Below are 20,939 nucleotides of genomic sequence, written 5' to 3'. Positions count from 1 at the left end.
GAAAAAATGTTCCTCTAATTGGTGACTTGAAACGAACTTGTCATAGTAGGAAGGAAGGAAGACCTGACGTCATGGAGGTTACCATGACTACGCAGGCATCTGATTTAATCCTGCGATTTCCAAATATTCCGGTGGGGCATTTGCCAGCATAACTAGTTAAATGAATAGCGTCTCCGACCTGTGGGTTCGAATCCCGCTATGACATGGCGGGATTTTGTTATTCTATGCTTATCCATGTGTCCCTGGCTCTGGACACATGAGATTATAGAATAAAGTCAACATTTCTGAACATAAGTATCATATTTTTCGATAATTTTGTAGTAACAATTGCCATCCTTTCGCTTTCGCTTTTCATTTAAAAATCTGGTAACATGTATCGGAGTTATCTGGAAAGATATTATTACATAATCATTATTGTTATATATTGTTAATTAATCATATTGCATGGTGCATGGCATTTATGAAAGGTAACATTATAATCACAGTTCAGAATAGTATCCACAAACTTCCTTGAGTAGCTTCTTTCGAAGAGTTAGTTGACTATTTTTTTTTTCACTTAATCTTATCGCATGCTATAATTTGCAAGGTTTTGCATTTATTCATCATTTCTATGTAACGTTTCCCTCGGTCTCTATGAGGAGAGATTGTTCACTGGAAGCGTACTTAGCACAGACGGTATATATCGTAGCTTCTTGTTGCTCAGCCATAAATGTTATTGTAGGTGCTGAAAACGTGTAAATGTATTGTCTTATGCGTTGGTGAACTAAGTTGGGCCTCATGTTGCTCTGTATTCTTTGTAGTAGTGCCGTATTTGCGATAATATTAGCATGTAATATCGCAAAGAAGGACATTTTGTTTAAAACCTTCTGTTTCTGGAGGCTCTCTATTGGTCATGCAGTTTCGCTACTTTGTATTGAGCTGCTTCTTCTGGCAGAGTTGCCTGTTTTGCAAGTTAAAACCTGAGTTACAATTCAGTTGAAAAGGTTTTATGAAGTTCTTCGTATCATTGACGGAGTCGAAAGCTGGTTTTTCCAAACAACGAACATCATCGATACCAACAGAGGATCCCGTTAGTGTGCAGCAACCACCTACTATTTTATTTTATTTTATTTTATTTTATTTTTCACAGTGCAACTCCAAATTCCTTGAATTATTTCACCTGGTCAACCATTGATATGCATTTTCTTTTTTAAATTATAGGTGAATATTCAAATGCAATGCGAATAAGAATTGAATTTTTGATTCCTAATCGTCGCGGAGTCCAATGTACATACTTTATAGAGCATCGCTGCAAGAGTAATAAAAATTTGTAATTGAACATAACACACACACCTGCTAGAGACATTAACAATTAAATAATTTTCTTATGTACACTAAGCAGCTGACAGGAGTTTCATATGGGAAATCTTTTTCCCACGGTTAATCTTCTGGTCTGATAGTCATTAGCAAACGTAATTTAAGAAGCGAATTGATTTGGAGAATCCTTGTTTGCTGTGTTCCACTTTAATATTCCGTAATTGGCGAATGCACAGCAATCACTCATCGGGAAAAGACTGCTATGAGAAATATCGTTAAATGTCATCAGTTTTCAGTTGGTCAATGTGATCTGTTTATTGTAATATCTGAAGGTATTTTGCTGCCATTAATAAGACTGTTATAATTAAATGTGATGCAGTCATTAATCACATTCATTTCGTAATTCATTGAGAACGGTGACTGGATAATAACCCACTTCCAAAATTGAAGACATAAATTTTATACTGAGATGTTTGTGTTTGTATTTATAATACTTCTTTAAATTCTATTTTTATACATTCAGATCATAGAGTTAAACCTGAAGGTTCAGGATACTTTGACCATCATTGTGAAAAGTTTAGCAAAGGTTATTTAATCGGAGAGTTTCCTCTAACCATTTAGTAAGTCAATATAAAGTTTCTTTTTTAGTTTTCCTACGAGGTGTGGCCATTACAATGTTTTGCTGCTGTAATCACGTGATAATTATTTGATATGGAAAAGTTTTTTTTTTTAATAAGGAATAGAAACGTCTGAGATATCGCAAGTACAAAAAAGGGAAAATAGGAAAACGCAGCATTAGTTGTACTCAAAAAATTGAATATGATCGTTCTACCGTGGATTATTTTTATCCTACGGTGTGATACTAGCATCATGTTTATTGATTGCCTTCAGTGACTTGAAGAATACTGTTTGGGTTCAGAATCGGGACTTTCGGATTATTTAAGCATTGCGAAGCGATTTTAAATTGAATACCCCATCTATTTCTCATTAAATTGCCTAAATCCCCCATCTTGACTAGGTGGATTTAGGCAATTTAATGTAGTGGCTTAACCACTCCTCTGCTGCATCCATCTAGGGGTAAGTGGTTTATGTCTGCAGAACTGTGTACACGGGCGCTGATTTGTCTGTTCTGAGGGAACAAAAACCAGAGTTCTTGGGAGAAAATACTCCTCTACCTCTGTATGAGACCGGCTAACTCACCATTATTTCATTGAAAAGACCTGATAACGGTTCCTCAAGTCATAGACGCTATTCGAAACCCGGATCTTTTCAACCAAAGTACTCGTCTGTACCAACCGAGCTACGGGAGCTCTTTGGAGGAATAGAACATCTTAAAAAATAATTGCCTTCCGTAAATAATGAAGACAGTTTGAAAGGTGTTAATAATTGTCCTTCCAGAAAAACATTAATCGGAGTTGATGTACGAGGTGTCTTATTAGTTTACCAACACTGCCCCTGGTATGATATAATCCTCTTTCAAAACAGAAGCTTTTCAGCGAAATTGCAGAAACAGAATTTAGATTTCTTATGTGTTTTTTAACGTGACAGTAGACATCGTAAAATATTCCTTTTAGCTCGCTTAACATAGGTACAGTTTTTTTTTTTTTTTAAGTGATACCTCATCAGCACTTTTAGATAAGCTAAAGTTAATAACCTGAAAATCCTGCTCTGCAGACCAAACACAGTCTTTTTTTTTTCCCCAAGTCATTTCAGATCTCCAATAAGAAGCCACGATCTTAGACCGTGCAATGAAAACACATTGTAAGCAAGTTCAGTTATTTGTCTTTGTGATCTTTCTTTCTGGTTTTATGCAAAAAAAAAAAAAAAAATATATATACATATATATATATATATATATATATATTATATATATATATATATATATTATATATATATTGTTTTGTATTCTAGACTTGAATATTTAGATTCGTGTAGGATTATTATATGCTGTAATGCATTTTACTTTACTTTCACCTGCACTAATGGCTTTATTCTCATTCACTAAAATTGCATGTCGACTTCGTGCTTCTCTTTGCTATACTTAAGCCTAAAAGTTATGACCTAGTTGATGAAATCAGGGGCAGTAATTCTCAGGTTCATCGAGTGGTGAACCATGAAAATTGGTATTGTCATTTTCTTTCATGATTTAGCATGAAAGAAAATGACAATACGAATAAAATGACTTCGTGTGGATAATAATAATTTATATTCGTTATAATCGTGATGACTGCAGATCGTGTACAGTGAGTCCTAATGATGAGTCTTTTGACCCTGTGGAGGTGCCATGTAATAATAATAATAATAATTTGAGCTCAATTAATATTACTGAAATTATGAAACCGAAGCTAGAAGTGCTCAGTGCTAATGTAACTGCTCCTCGAGTCTAAGGTGTACGTGTTTGTCTAGATTCATAGTGATCATCTACTGCAAAACTGATGCTTCTCATGCTGAGCGATATACCTATTAAATCACAATTTCTCGAGATAAAAATCTTCACTTTGTGAATTATAATAAGTAACTTTTAGTTATAAAAGTTCATTTATTATTTCGTTTAAATTGTATATAACTTGTTAAGGTTTAATTAATACCAAACATTATATTTTCTGGATAGAAACAATAGAGAACGGACAATACTACTGGCTTATTTGGGTTGTGGTTATTTGGAGTGTAATGAAGAAGCTTCTAAAGCGATGATGCAAGCGTTTTATGTCCATCAGCCGAGGACCGTTTCATGAACCGGTTTTATGTTTTTGTGGAGAAGGAAATAGACGAATGCCAGTGGTAAAAATAAATAATAATTTTTATTTTTATATTGTTATTTTTATATTTATATTGTTGAGGATCTTGCAATGCCTATATGGAATAATAAGGGTGACTTATCTGAGTAATAGATTCATTCATTAGAAGACTATACGCCGCATAATAAAGAAACTCTGATCACCGTATAAGACACCGTATAACTTCTCTTTAATTAAAAATTCCATACAGATTTCTTGCTTCGTAAACGGGATTCGAACTCCCTTTCCAGCCAAAGGACACGGCATGTGTTGTTCTTTAGACTATTTAAGTAGGCAAACTATTTAAATGTCATTAGTACGCTTATGGGAACACAATCACTGAGTTTGAAGCCGCTAAGTATCCCAGTCTCAAATATTGTTGAGACTCTTGCAATGCCTATATAGAATAATAAGGATGACTTATCTGATTCCTTTCTATTTGTTAGATAGAAAGGAATCAGATAAGTTATTCCTTCTGTGTTATTCAAACAATTGGTAAGGCTCAACGAAGGTTTGGAATGACGATTTACGACTTACAGAAAAGTTATGAAGTAGTCTATATTTAGTACTAAGATTAGACAATCTTATTTCCTTGTTCTGGAGATCGAAGGTGATACTTTTGAAGACGCTACAGACATTTGGGGCAGGATGGTTGTGTTGCGATGGCGGTTAAAATCGTCTACCATCTGAAGACTTACACAAGCATCCAGTGCATAATTTGCATCTCAGGATAAATCAATAATTCTAATCCATTTCACATTCGTAATTTTTGTTTTATTTTTCAATGTTCATAATCTGTTAACATGACCTTATTAAATCTGAATAGTTGTTTTTACTCTTGATTTGTTTGTGAACATCACTCTACATATAATTTCCCTATTCCTGTTTCCCCGCCATCCCTCCAAAAAAAAAAAAAAAGTATATGGCATCGTTTACTGATGATCGCTAAAGATCTGGTGCTAGAGGATTGTTAATAGCTAGCCTTCCAAACATAGCTGTTATCATCCAAGTAAATGTAAAATATAGTATAAAATAGATAAAAATAAATGATAAAAATAACTTCATAAAGTAATGAATTCGAAAAAAATACTATTTAAGTAAAAAAAGTCTGGAATACGAATACAGAAAAGATACATTTATACGATTTGAAAATATTTTGTAATAAGATATAAACACCCCGCCTAACATGACAAAGAATTTGCTAGACATAATAAACAAAAGCGCACAAAGATTGTTGTCATTCAAGTGTAAACAATGGACTTCTTCAGATTATCAAAGTATACATCTAAGAAAATAAAAAAGAAATAGTAAAAACATGAAAATAGTAAACAGACACTTTCAACTGCCATATCGAAACAATCGCATTATCCATTATTATCCCATTATCCACTTGAGGTGATGTTGACACTCAAATGTCAAACAAACAAACAGAAAATAAATAAATAAACATAAAACAAAATTTCAAATTCTAGAACAGTAAACGGATGAGTTAAGAAATGTGAAGATGTCCGTAGAACTGCTCCAGACAACATTTTCATATTTGCATAGCCTTGACAGAAATGAGACAATCGTGGGATGAAAGCAATAAAAACGAATGACAAAAGATCCGCTGTCAGTTCTGTTGTGTAGGTTTCTCAGGGGGGGGGGGGGTTCGCAGTCTCCAATTATCCACTTTTTCGTTTGTAGTAATCATCAGCATTTACCTCCATTTGTTTTAGTTATCAGAGTAAGTTAATTACGTCTTATTAAAGAATAATTCTTTTTTTTTTCACTTGTCTTTTGACAGCTTTCCTTAAACACTAAGATAGATAGAATGGTTACTAAAAAAAAAAATGACGTCCTTTTATTTCTGTTTTTTTTTTTTTCTTCAGGCCTAATATAGTTTCACTAGCCTGCTAGCTCTAAGGTTGATGGCAACAAAAAAATGAATTGTTTGAAATCTCTCTCTCTCTCTCTCTGTGTGTGTATGTGTGTGTGTGTGTGTGTGCGCGCGCGCGTAAAGGGTCAAGATTCCAAACTTTCTTCAGGATTCATACTCCAATAAAATCATTGCTTTGGAATATATCCGTTAACTGGAAACATTCTTGGAATTCCAAGTGCAGTTTCAAATAATTACGCTCAAAAACTCCTAGAAATATAATTAAATTACGATTCGATCATTTTTCACAAAGGTCTTTAAGATATAGCCTCATACGGAGATAACAGAGCTTCTTTTCATCTTGTTAAACAGGCAAACGAGCTAGAGAACACATGAAGTTGACAGAACAAATCCATTTGAGCGGAACATAAGTATGGCGTGGTAGCCTCCCACAGTGAAGTCCCGTAGCTCCATGGAGGTTTTGTATAATAATAATCATATCAACATCCTTTGAAATTCAGAAAACGGACATAAACATAATAAATTTAATGGACATTACATGATGCATTAAATAAATATAATTGGGTCTGACCTGTATTCATGTTGCATCCAACTCTGAAACAGTGATTACTTTAACTTGAGAACTTGGCTTTCGCCGAAAGGACTGGTCTTTAAATGGCACAGAATCCGTACCCACCACAAAATAATAAAATTAGTAACGCCATTTACCATTAAAGACTGTTTACAAAACCTTGAACGTTTACATTTTCGACTGCAAAGGTGATAGTAAGTGCAATACTTATAAGGGGATGCTCGTCATTCTGTTTTTTTTTTCTTTGTCAAAATAGGTTGCTTATTACTTATCCTTATTTAGTCTGGTGATTCTTTATGTTAACTTGTCTCTGGTCTCGCATTCTAGATAATTTTTCATCATCTGCGTGGAGCTCGTTGTAGGATGACGGTTCCTTTATAAAACACAACGATAAGGAAATTTTATGTTGTTCAAATTCCTAAACAGAATGACTTGAGGGTAATGTGAAAACCTTCCTTCACCTGCTCAAAGCCCAATTTCAATCCCATTCAACATATCTATGATATCTTGAGCAGCGAATCCAAGTCGGACCGAGATGAACACGTTCTGTGAAGAAACTAATTAGTCCACTGGCTTGAGGATGAAAACATCCTCAAGCCAGTGGACTACATCTTGCAGAATTCCAAACAGTCGTTAATACCCCTTGGAGGATTAAAACCGCTCTCCATAATGCTCTGGTATAAGCTACAACGATTCACAATCCACAGATTTCACCGTAAATAACGATAATAGCACGTAATCCAGATCAAAAATCTTCTCTGGCCAGTCTAACCTTTATACTTCTATTTCTTCAAACGATGTCGCTACATCGTTTGAGGAAATAGAAATAAATCATATATTGTTATACTGATACGCAACTGACCCGTTTCAGTTATTCCCATAGAACCATTGCAGTGTAAGCAATACGGAATTGCTCTTAATGTATCCTTCAGTGTTCATTTTTTTTTTTCAGGGGCTAAGACAAGGGAGGCCCTGGTCTAAATCAGAAGTATCCTAACAACATAACATCAACGCCAACAACTACTGATGGGAAGATACATTATAGTATATGAAGTTCTCTTGGCAGACTTCATAAACAAACACATCCAACTGATTTGAAGAGTGCATATTGTGTCATTTTTCATTTCATACCTACCATACCTTTACAACGGTCTACTCTCCAAGCACACGAGCTCTATACCATGCAAATTGAATCCAACCATTTCCTCTATCGAAACAGTGGCAGTCGAATCCAGTAGGTTTCGTGCAAATCTCAATATACCCCCTGAACTTGAGGAAGAGTATACATACTGCTGACAGGAGGAACACACAACGGTCTTCATCATTCTCTTATCCCTATCTGACAGTTTACATCTAGCTGTTTCTTGGTTCAGTATTTTAAATGACGCCACCCACCACGGTCAATCTCAAATGCTTTAATTGGGCTCAGCCACAAGAACTGAATGATTGACATGGAAGCCTGGGATAACCTTGATGGTTGATTAACTCTAAACAAGCAATATTTCCAGTATCACCAGCTAAAGTTGCTTACCCTTTATATTCACAGTACCTAGTATTATTGGGGCAAAAAATAAATTGGAACTATCTGCAATAATTTTTCAACGTGGTACATGCTCCTGTCATTGGAGCAATAAGAAGCATGAACTTGTCTAAAGAACCTATCTATAAGAAAAAAAATATAGATTATTTTAATTAAAACTGATAACTCCTGCTTTATTAAATGAACATTAAATGAATTTATTTCAAAAGTTTAAATGAAAAATTTTAAAACTGAACGCCGATATAAAAAGTCCATCTAAAGATAATAACCGTGCAGTTAGCAACAACTTCACAGAAATCAGAGAGAGAGAGAGAGAGAGAGAGAGAGAAGCTGGAAATCAGAAAAGCAGTTTTTGATAATTATTTTCAATGCGAATTAATTATTTACCTTTTGTGAGGATCCAATGACTGCGAATTTAGCTCTGCATTTAATTGACTAATTGACTTTTCTTTTTTTTTTAATGTAAAAGTTAATATAAAAATAATTCAGTACATACTGATGCAACTATTACTTTAGTCTTGTTCCGCCTCCCCTTTTCGTATTTGGCTTCTGGACTTCTGTTATTCTACTTTCCTATTAGGAAATATTCTTCAGTAATTCATAAAGCGAATGTCGCAGTTAAATTATCACAATTTAATCAAATTTAGGTATTCGTGGACATTGTATTTCCGATAGTGACTCATAGATGGCGGGGCATGAATAGCTCAAATTGGAATACGAACTACAGTAATAAAATAACATCTACCGAAAATGATATATATACATACACACTGATAGACGGTACATTATGATTTTTACTGTAGGTATTCAACTCACAATTTCAATAAAGTTTAACTTCAGAGTTCCTAACATCATAAAAGTCTGAAATCTATAATGAATACTAATTATGTTACTTCATGATTTTATTATTTTTTTCACTTTCAGTAATTTATTTATTGTTATTCTGCATTTTCTTCTGTCTCTCTATGTCCTTAAGTCAATATATTTTTATTTTTTCTTGATAGAATGTCACCCTCGCTCTGTTTCTTCGTCCTGTTTGTTTATTTTGTATCTTTTTTTTTTTTAATTCAAAATATCTTTCTGTTTTCCTTTAAAACTGCGCTCTCCCCACTTTTCCCCTCCTATTACACCCGAAACACATCGTTCGGTCATGTCTCGATAATCAGATTAATCCCTACACTCCGATCCTTACATCTACAATTTAATACTTAGAAGATAAAAGCATACAAACCTATATTTCCACGTCATCACTCCAGTTGCCGTTGGTAACGCCATGATGAAAGTAATCAGCACCACACTGAAAGACACTTCGTTCCCTGCGACGCTCTCTCTCTAATGGCAACCCTTTTTTTTTTTTTTCTCTTTTCCTCCCCCTTTCCTTCTCAGCCATACTGTCGATTCAGCGGGATGGTTTCGGGAAACACGTCTGATGTTGGTGCCATTTTCTAAGTAACCTTCTCGGGAGAGGCTCGTCTTCGCCCTAAGTTCTTCTCACCAGTACCGAGAGAAGCGTGCCTGAAATCTATACCTTACTGGCTACTCTCTACGCTATTATGCAAGATTGACAGTTCTGACACTGACTGACGCCGTCGCCATGGCTACGCGGCCGGTAAGTACCACCCACCGATTCGACGGAGCGCCGAAGAGCAAATCAGACTCGATGCGAAGCGGAGAGGGACGACGGTGACAGGAGATCCCGTGATAACAACTGACACCTATCTATAGCCTCCAACTCCGCCCCCGTGTTTATCGCTAATGGTGTTGTTCTATGCACGAGAGCTTGGGATCGTAAAAGGGATCAAGCCTCGCCTCAGTTACCACTGAGGCAAGGGAGTTCGGCCCAAGAGCTATCGGACACCAAGAAGCGTTTCACTTTATTGCCCGTATGCGCCGACTGAGCGAGGGTGATACGCACCGTGATCCGTGAGCAGTGAGCGAATGGCGCTCGGCCTGGGGCATGCGGCTGTCCCGGTGTCGGGCTACAGTCCCATGTTTGTACTGCCCACCCTTAACTTCACAGTGAACCAGGTGGCTGCTGTGTGTGAAACACTCGAGGAAAGTGGGGACATTGAGCGGCTCGGACGTTTTCTCTGGTCGTTACCAGTAGCCCACCCGAACTGTGCGGAACTCAACAAGAATGAATCCGTTTTGCGGGCCCGCGCTTTGGTGGCCTTCCACACCGGAAACTTCCGAGAACTTTATCACATCCTGGAAAACCACCGATTTACGAAAGCGTCGCACGCCAAGTTGCAAGCCATGTGGCTGGAAGCCCACTATCAAGAAGCAGAGAAGTTACGGGGCCGGCCGTTAGGACCCGTGGACAAATACAGAGTGCGAAAAAAATATCCCTTGCCGAGAACGATCTGGGACGGCGAACAAAAGACGCACTGTTTTAAGGAACGAACGCGCAGTCTGCTGCGCGAGTGGTACTTACAGGACCCTTATCCTAATCCTACCAAGAAGAGGGAGCTGGCGCAAGCGACGGGCCTTACCCCAACCCAAGTGGGCAATTGGTTCAAGAACCGCCGTCAACGGGACCGAGCTGCTGCAGCCAAAAACAGGTGAGTGTGCGGAGTCTAAAAAACGTAATGTTGTTGCTCTGTGTGTATGTATGTGTGTGTGTGTGTGTGTGTGTGTGGTTGGGTCAAAATTGCGTGAGCGTTGTACGGGAGGTGTCGTGCAAAATAGCTGGGTTATTACCTACTCTGTTACGACCAGCGTGCGTGTGCACTCTTGGGGGTTACCTGTGCAAATACGTAGCGACGTTTCGTGCGAGTTTTCCTGTGTGCCGACATCCAAGCATTTCCCCTTCCCATATACATGTATGCGTATTATCATCGGCGTGCCTTGATCTGCTATGTAATGTATATTTATGGTGTGTCATACCTAGGTGCTTCCAATACCTCCCCGTTCCCCAAGTAGAAGGGAGAGGGGGGGAATAGTGTAGCTGGATACTTCAAGAGATCCTTCACAACCCAACTATCGATTGTATGCAGATCCGGGACGATTTGCGCTAACCATAGACCACAATCATTATGCAGAGAACGGGCGATCACTGGCATTAAGCGCTCCCGGAGCTGTCATTTGCTATAGCACCGACAAAAGATATTTTGCATGGACCGCACGATGAGGCTGTTGGAGCGTAATTTGTCACCGCTACTTTATTTTGGGGTCTATGAGGAAGTAATTTGTCTTTTCCCTTAATGCAGTGTTTCAAACTGCGCCGACATTCCCCATTGTTCTGTGGTCTCATCACACGGTGTGCTCGCCATTACTTCAGCAATGGTCAGCTCCCTCACAGCTATCTATTATTGATGGGGATCTTGTTTTCGTCTGTTGTAAAGCAAGCGATTTCTACTCTCTACCCTCGGTTACTATCCATTAATCCTAATCGATAAAGATATTAGAATAATATTGCGGGTTCTTGCCATTTATTCATGGCTCTATGCCAGAATCAAGTTCTTGTCATCATTTACATGTGTGTGTGTGCCAGAATATTACAGCAGCATTGACATGCTACGTGATAACCAGATGCAAGAAAAAAGAACACTTTTTTTTCATCCCATTGAGCTAATGAAGGTTTAAAAGGCATGCAGATTACATTATCATTACAAAACGTTTGAAGAAATAAAAAAATAAACTTTCATTATATGTCATGTCATTTTTTTTTCATTTGCTAGATTATGATTGGTTTGTATAATAAATTAGCACAGCAGATGCTGGTCTGAATTTAAAAATGAAAAATATTTTCTTAACAATTCACTCATTTTTTTTTTTTTTTTGGTGTTTTATTTATTTATTTTTTTCCTGCTCTTATTTTAAGTGTAGATTTATGCCAATGCATTTCATCTCGAACATTTGACATTCATCCAGAGGGAGACAAAACTATCAGAATATTTATGCTGAAAACTGTAGTCAATAATATTCTTTGGTTTTCTTATGACAGTCTTATATCTATCTCGAAATGAATACTGGTCAATATTGGTTGAAATAATGTTTGTTATTAAATAGTAATTAGTGCATCGCTTTTTGTTTATTCTTTTTTTATTAATTCTTATAAGTGTTTTTTCTTTGTTTGTTTGTTTGATGTGTCGGGAGAAAAAAAGTATGCTGCTTAGATATGAAAATATATTCCTCCCGAAACCAGGCAGCTTTTTTACGACAGTTATATCAAAAAATTCCTTTTAAAGTTTTGGTGAAAATTTAAAATAGGCCCCAACATGTGTTGAGATACTCTGCATTGAATACTGAGGCAACTCATGATAAGGGTGGAGTACACTGTGAGCAGTTAAAAATTTCACTTTCTTATTTTTGTTAGAAACGGTCTTCTGCTTTCCTTGGTTTAAAAGTGATTATGTTGTATCAAATGTGTGAAACCCATAATAGTAATAATTGTGCATATTTTCGTTTTTCTTGGAAGGGAACGCGTATAATTTTATTTTCATCGCAGCAATTGAATTTGTTGAAACAATTCGTTACTCCTCGAAATAATTATTAATTACAGACTGAAATTCTGGTAAAAAAATTATAGATATTAAATTCTCTAATGCTTTTTCATTCCCAAAAGGTCATAAGCACTTTAAACAAAAATCGGTATGCACCTCTCACCACCGCTGAAACCGAGTGCATTCTCACTGCGTTCTAAATGAGAGGTGGTATTTCCAATAGTAACAAGTATTTATATTCCTAATCATAATTAGTATTCATTTCTATGTACTTCTGTATGTTCCAATGAAAATCCAAAAGGCCTAGAAAGAGCTTCTTTAGATTTAGAACTTGGTTTTTGACTGTAGATCATCATGAAAGTTACCATGCGAATACACATGCCTTATTAGTGTGTGTGTGTGTGTGTGTGTGTGTGTGTGTGTGTGTGTGTGTGTGTGTGTGTGTGTGTGTGTGTGTGTGTGTGTGTGTGTGTGTGTGTGTGTGTGTGTGTGCGTGTGTGTGTGTGTGTGAGAGAGAGAGAGAGAGAGAGAGAGCCTGATCTTTAAGAGCGACATGAAATTGAATTGTCGTAGCCCATATTGGTCTTGTCTCTAAGATGATTAGTGGTGGAACAAAACTGACTATCCCACGCTATTCATTGCTTTTTAACTTGCAATTTACTAAGTGGGTGATGAAAATGATGACAAATTAGACTGTAACTATTGTAACTGCAACGAATCGAGTCATGTTTCCGCTCTGTTTACAAAGATTTAGAACCACGAACAGAACGAATAGCAACCCTTTACAATAATCTGAAAACCTAATCTGTTCATCATTGGACCATGATTTAGTTATCGTTACAGGCATGAGTGATGTGCGTTAGTGAAATAGCTTGAGATCAGGCGTATTCCTATGGCAAGCGAAATTGGGGTGTTGTGATAATGTTTTGCTTCATACAACAGATACGCCTAATTTGTATGTGGTTGAGAATTGCATGTCACCAGTAATAAACAATGATATCTAGTGCAGATAATTCTGATAGGTTGCTCTCTCTCTCTCTCTCTCTCTCTCTCTCTCTCTCTCTGCGGAAGAATTTAAGTAATAGAAATGTGGTTATTAAAAAACGAGGGAAAATAAGATGAGAAGGGAGGACTCGAAAAATAAATAAGCGATTTAGTGCATTTCGCTATGCGGTCTGTCGCGAATTCTTTTATTGTCTGTGATGGGAAAAAAAAGAAAGAAAAGGGAAGAAAAGAAAAAGAAAAATGTGTTTGATTATGAGTTGTCGGAAGTGGTGTGAGTCTTTTTGATTTTGAAAATTTCAGAAGCAATGCGACAACCCGCGGTCTTTATTCTCATGTGAGAATCGTTGATGTGGTTTGTTTCTTGTTTATTCTGCACTGTGTATGGGGGAGGGGGAATAAAGTGCTGTTCCACTTCAAGATAAACAAATGATGATATAAATATGACGACGTTTTGACGGAAATAAATCGAAATGCTTGAAATGATAAAACGCATTGCCAAACTAGTATGGCTTAACATGCTGAAATGTTTTTTTTTTTTTTAAATAAAACCAATACATTAAAAGGAAATTGAATAATATATACAGAAAACTAAAACCTCACTTCAGTATCGAAGATAATCTACAAGTGATTTAATAACTGCTTGAATTCGATGCTACATTTGTGTAATGTGAAGCGCATCTGGAGCAATAGTATCTGAGGGTCTGCTCTCCTCAGTGATGAGGATAGTAGACCCTACAGCAACGCACTAGGTTCTGTTATATTCTGCACATTTTTCGGTTTAAGATATAGTTAGTTGAGTGCCCATGTAATATGCCTAAAAATATAATCTGGAAGAACTGATAGATGCCGGCCTGGTGGGCAGAGTGGATAGTGTATCCGTTCTCTAACAAGACTATGGGTTCGAATACAACCGCGATATGGCTCTCTGTGGAAATCTTTAAGTGGAAATCGATAAAAGTTAAAGAAATTTTTAACTTTTATCGATTAAAAGTTAAAACTTTTAATCGATAAAAGTTTTTCAACAACCCGCTTATTAGAATACTGAAGTGACTTGAAAAATTACCATGTTTGTTAGATAAATTTGGGATTTATTGGTAAAAGGACAACTAAGATCCTTTTGAGTCATCACAGAGATTATTAATTCTTATCCAACCCTCTGTAAGAATGCGCTCTAGTATTATAGCCGTTCATGAGTTCACATTAAAATAAATTTTAGAAATGTATTAATATTGAATCAGGTGATATGATTGTTTAAATGCCTGTTGACAATTTTTTCCATTTCAAAAATATTGGGCTCAATCTATGTCAACTGAAGATTCACTACACGATAACTCTCGCTTCTGAACTTAATAATAATGAAATAATAAACAGGTGTCGACACGATGGATCCAACTTAGTAGACTTTTGTCGTCTCTTCAGAACAGCTTAAATCTGTATTCAACTGACAGGAGTGCATTTTTCAGCGCCACAAAGTCGAATTATTTTCAGCAAATATGGAAATAACTGCTCTAACTTATATTCGTATGTCCTCTCGTATAGTAGAATGCAAATAGACGATTTCCTGTTTAAATTTCGCTCCTGTAATATTTGTTCTGCCATTGTAATCCCTTCCGGAAATACGCCTTATAATTATTTCTTATTAAATTTTGTGATGGTTGCTTTCGAATACTTGATTTTCATCGATTTGCTTTTGCTGTTCACACTTGTCTTACACCCACAACAAGACCTTTATTTGGAAGTTATTTATACGCCATTAGAAGCTTCTTATATTTCAAAGTACGCCATTGTATTTGAACTGTACATGCATTTAAGACAGCAAATTTAATGGGATATTTTCCCATTCGATTCTCAGATTGTTTAGTTGCATATTTTTGTGTTAAATGGGCAGATGAGAATCTAATTTTGTGGCTGGGTATAGCAGATTTTGAATGTTGAATCAATACATTTGACTTTATTCTGTTCTATTCTAACTGGTATGTTACCTAATTGTGGTTTCTCTTAATAGGAAGAGTTTCTACTATAAAAAATAACAAGAAGTTAAAACACTATCGTTATTTGTATTGCAACATGTGATTTAGCTAATATTCTAAAACACCAATTACTGCAATCATATTTTTGGATACCCTTCATATGAGCGCTTTCTTAATCTTTTAAGATGTTAACGTCATAAAAACTAAGTGGGGGGGAGGCTTCTAATTTTCGCTTTGATACTAGTAGAGTAGAACTATCTGGTATCAGACACAGGAAAACCGTCACTAGAGAAATCTCAGTAATCCAACCACAAAATGGTACCAGTTGGATTATCTGTGAACCAGGAATTTGTTTAAGCAGTGACTTAGATGATTCGCAGTTCCACCTACTGCAAACATAAGAACGATTTCGCATTCTTCGACTAAGAATAATAAAAGTGGAACTATGAAAGAAAAGAACTTTCAACTCTTCAAGCAGGACTGCGCATTTCAAATACCGAAGAATGTGTTACTCTGCTCTGATCTGCAGAATATTCCGGTCTAGCTTTTAGTTTCTCAAACAATTAGCAATTAGCAGCAAAACTGAACTGAAAATTAAACTGGTAGCTAATGATATTGCGCATAATGTGCCTGAGTCATATCGGAATATTGAGGTTTTGCTGAATAAATACAAATTTGACAATTTGACCAATATCTGACTTATGGACACTGCTCAGAATATTTTATTATCTTTAGGGAAACAGTTTTGATCCCCCCCCCCCCATCTTAAAGACTCATGCTGCACGTATAACAACTGAGGAACACGACTCGATTCCTAGTTGTTCCCTCAGAGACAAATGAAGAACACTTTCAAGAATCTTTCCGATACATTTTACCGCCCTCTTCTAAAGCTATCCATCATCGGCAACTCGGTGTGTATTTGCGGGGAACTAAAAACTGAAGACGTTTCTTATTTGCCAAACTATAAGGATAGTGGCAGATTTCAGAACAGCACATTATTTGGTGAATAATGACTTTCTTTTAAACGATATCTAATGACCCGAGATCATCACACCCGGTACCCAATGATGTTTTCTTTCGATCCCGCAACACCGCATGCGGGGATAATTGTGTTCTCCCGCTGAAAACTCCGAACGCAATATCTCAACGGACTAAAAGCGCGAAAAACGGCTTCAACCCACCAAAACGGAAATGCTTGAAATATTGTTTGTAAATAAACATCACAAAATAAATCTAATGACTTATCTGAAATCTTTCTGGTAAATAAGCTATACAGGAAGACGTGTTGTGTTGCAGATAATTTTAATTCATTGGGTATAAAGGAGTAAATGCAACATAATGAAAGATATATTCTGTGAATTATCGGTCTAGAGCATCTTCTACTCAATTATCAGAGGTACGAATATATTAAAGATGATTCTCGGCAGTGCTGTTTGGCATCCGATAATTCTTATAATTTCATTCAAACGTTATGTGAAGTCTCACACCTCTTGCAGAAAGTCAAAATGTTACTAATTCATAATAATCACATAATACTATATTGTTTTAAGAACATTTCTGAGAATTAAATATTGTTAATAATCCTATTTCAGTCATCTGGAGATAATTTAGTGTCCAATATAAACTTATCAGGTGTTTAATTCTTGGAGAAGAAAGCTTTATATGGTGCTACGTTGACGTTAGACTTTCAAAGTGTGTATTTGTCTCCATAAGAAAAATGGATCAATAAATGTCTCTGTCTACTTGCTAGATTGAGACTCGACAAATTACACGAACCAAACCAAACTTGTGTGTTTTCGTTTCATTCGGGCACGCGCTGTAAAATTTATTACCACGCCAAGAAGCGTTGAAGGTGTTGAATTCCACTCCTACAGAGATTTCTCCACCTGCTGACTCGTCTTAGGCTGATGCTGTTCGGGTGAAACGCCACACGCCGTCCGACGGGGGGGGGGGTGGAGTTCTGTTGGGTTTCATGTCTCGTGAACAGACGTTGGTGTGCATATGCATGGCGTTGCTCTCACATGACCTTGCGTGGTCTGCAGTTATCGGTCATCTAAAGAGAGAGAGAATTGGTCTTACCGGTACATTAGCTTATGAATTCGGTTCAATGATAGAAATACATAGAAATACATTTGCTTTACTGTGGGTCCTTTACATCGTACATATAATTCATCTATTAAAGTTTTGGATTACGACCTGTTAGTCTAGAATTGTACTCTGTAGAGTCTGAACGATCTATTAAGCCTAACTTACCTATAATAACGGTAAAGAAACTTATAGATGAATCGAAAAGTTTATCTCTAATCTTAATAGATTATAGTCCTAGTGTTCACTGATAAATCTAGGATTATAACTGTCTTTATTATTATATATTGTCATGAAATTACTTTAATAAGAGATAATAAAATAATGTTCATTGTTGTACATCTGCGGTTAGACACCGCAGATGAAATGGTAAATAGCATTCATACAAAGGGCTACTCGTTCATAATATTAAAATAGTCCTATTAGGCTTAGAGGTTGTGGTGGTGTCTGTCAGTTAGGCCTCCTAACATTTCAGGTTTCTTTCTTTCTTTTTTTTTTTAGATTATCGTTTACAGCAAAATCAGTGTTTCATACACGCAGCTTATCATAGGAACGTTATTATATTTCAAAATATGATTCTACTCATCGTTCAGTGCCATTCAGAAGGAATATGCTCTTTTACCATTACAATTCTGAAGACATTTAACTACCTCAGTAGATGAAAGCACCAATCGTATGTCATTCTTTTGATTGAAACGTTATAGTAGCATAAAATTTTAAATAATGAAATATATTTTACTTTTGAAAGTATCCACCTTGTAATTCGTGTTCTAAAAATGATATCACTGGATTTTGATGTGATTTAGGTAAACGTGTATTATTGTTTTAGCAGTACTTAGATTAGAACCATGCGGCGTGAAAGGTATTATTACGTCATTTGCACTTCACGCGAGATGCATAATATACATATAGCGTGATATACACAATTGAATTATATGTTCTGAAACTATTGCAATTATTTTAAGGTAATACGTTCACTGAAACGTTCACGCTGCAATGCTGAATGTAATAATTTTATTGTAATAAATACTGTTTTCTTTTAAACGTGTAATTCAACCGCGGAAGAAAATTGAGATGACTTTCGCTTATTTCTCGTCTTTATCGTATTTAGTTTTATCGATAAATTTAGGTAAATTTCCTCGTGTCTCGATTTATCTTTTAACTCATGTATTGAGCAAAATCGTGAGTTGCCAATTAACAAAGAGTGTTGTCGAAAGATAAAAGGGATAGACTGTCAGGCGTGCGCTCATGTGTCTATTTGCGTGCATAACATGTATGTATCCTTCAATAAGTGTACAGTGTTATTACTTCCCTTCATGTGTGATAGGCCGGGAAATAGGGGGTCGGACAAAATCTGTCACTGTCGGATTTGCATGAAGGGGTGACAGAGAGAGAAGAAGGAGAAAGCTATTTGTAACATCTCAACAAGGGGAAGCTATATTATCTAAAGGCTTAGTTAGCTATTCCTATTGTTTGGCTGAAGAGAAGGAAAGCTCCGGACGTATATCGGCAAAGAGGAAAGTTTGTAACAATGACATTACAAATTGTGAAAATGATCTCAATCAGAGCTATAAACTCAAATATTACTCAATTTTAAAAAAATTAAATAAATAAAAATGTGGTTTACCTGATATAGTTTTTGTTTTAATTTAGCAATATTAATCAACAGGAATAATTTTTAATTATTATGATATGCTTAAAGTTGCTTTCTATTTCTTTTAATGCCTAAAGTTGTATTCAGTTTAGGTTTATCTTTTAGGAGTTGATTGTTTATGGTTAGACAGTTCAGATGCAAATAAGGTTACAAGATTTCAGGAGATGCTGATGTATTGCAGGATTTCGTCGAATGTGCGCTGGTCCATTGTTAAATAAATACATGTGTCCAATGCAAAGTGCGATCCAATAGTTCCCAATTGGTGCAATAATTCAGAAACATGATGAGATAACAGAAATAATTGTATTAGGTGTGAGCCTTCATATTAATCACTTGCTACTATCAATTTGCAATGAGCCTATTTTGAAATACTTGAAACAGTGCTTTGCGATAAATATTTGTGTTCTGCAACGAGGTTTCCATATTAAAAACATATTAATAACCGTTAGACATGGTGAAATTCGTGATGACAGTTTGGAGGAGGGAGGGGAGATGATCGAAAAGCCATTTCGTTTTTCTTTACAGTATAAGTAAATCTTTAAAAAAATGCACGTTGATCTCCGAATTCAACGTTACCACGTGAATCGTTGAGAGGGCAACGAAGTGTATTGTTAAAATAAATTCAGTAGATTCTGAATCCAGTCGTACACTTACGCTCCATGCATCAATTGCAGTCAGGTAAATCCCCAAATGACGTAACAATATTGTTTCACAGTGCGCAGTTCTATTCTGTAAGCACTGCATAATAATAATAATAATAATAAAACAAGCTTATCTAAATCACGTGCAAAATTTGCAGCAATATCCTAAGATAGAAATTTTCGAGGATATTTTCATATGTAAAAATATACTTAAATGTTTGTGTTTCACTTGATCCGCCCAGTGAAACACACTTAATGTTATGTTATGACCCAACGTTATATTTGACTACATCCTTAAACTCTATTCAGAAGTAGCAATATTTTTATTTATTTTCTTTTTTTCAAATCATTTCTTCTAGTTTATGACCACACACGACGAGTCTTTTGATAATTTGAGCACATTATGATGTCAACAAAATTCCTTCCGACAGATGATCAGGGAGAAAAAATCATTTCAGTTATCTCGGAAACTTTGTTCAACGGTCTGAATATGATTCAAGGCTCCTTGTGATGATTCCTATGAGCCATAGTTGAAGATCCTTATGAAAGAATGGAGAATTAAAGCCATCATTGATTCAGTTAACTAATCGATCCAGAAGAAGACCATACAGTTTGCTCCAGGAAGATGAATATTGATTTGATTTTGATTTTTAATAGCGCAAAGACATCAAAGTCATACGGAAGATGAAGGTGTACAGAATGTAATATGTATACTTACATGTATGTATAACTCTATAGCCATCTTAAATTCGTCAATTAAGGACTATGTTATCTTTATTAACTGCATATAGTTTGCCTGAACAGAGAGTCTATAGCTAGTTGAATCACATCGTTGTAGCCATTAAAGCTTCTTCGATTTCTTGTAAGGTTTAATGGAATAAATGCAGCACGTATGAATAATTAAATATAAATAATTAAACAAATCGATTTAATATAGTAATTTGTCAAGAACTGGTCGTAATATTTATTATTACGAATTCTGGACCATTCTTACAAGGGCGTATCATGCAAGTGAGAACCGGAAATTATCAGTTGCTGCTACTGTTGTCTCATGCTAACATATTTCACATAACATT

General features: G+C 36.0%; 1 long non-coding RNA gene and 1 pseudogene across 2 annotated transcripts in view; both read left to right on the top strand.

The window, feature by feature from the left end:
- Positions 1-20,939, top strand: part of LOC150104604 (uncharacterized) — a 341,285-nt gene that overhangs the window by 274,254 nt on the left and 46,092 nt on the right. Inside the window, exon 2 of one of the 2 annotated variants that reach the window (XR_016548541.1) lies at positions 3,908-4,077. The exons of the other annotated variant lie outside the window; for it this stretch is intronic. This is a non-coding gene — a long non-coding RNA (uncharacterized LOC150104604). The remainder of the gene's footprint in view (positions 1-3,907; positions 4,078-20,939) is intronic. 2 annotated transcript variants of the gene reach the window in all.
- Positions 10,002-10,628, top strand: LOC150104605 (homeobox protein SIX6 pseudogene; annotated as a pseudogene).

Source organism: Typopeltis vanoorti, chromosome 7, assembly GCF_054136105.1.
Source record: "Typopeltis vanoorti isolate ZY-2024b chromosome 7, IOZ_Tvanoo_1.0, whole genome shotgun sequence".
NCBI classification, from domain to species: Eukaryota; Metazoa; Arthropoda; class Arachnida; order Uropygi; family Thelyphonidae; genus Typopeltis; species Typopeltis vanoorti.
Note: the sequence above shows the minus strand (reverse complement) of the source record. Positions and strands in the feature narration are given on the sequence as shown.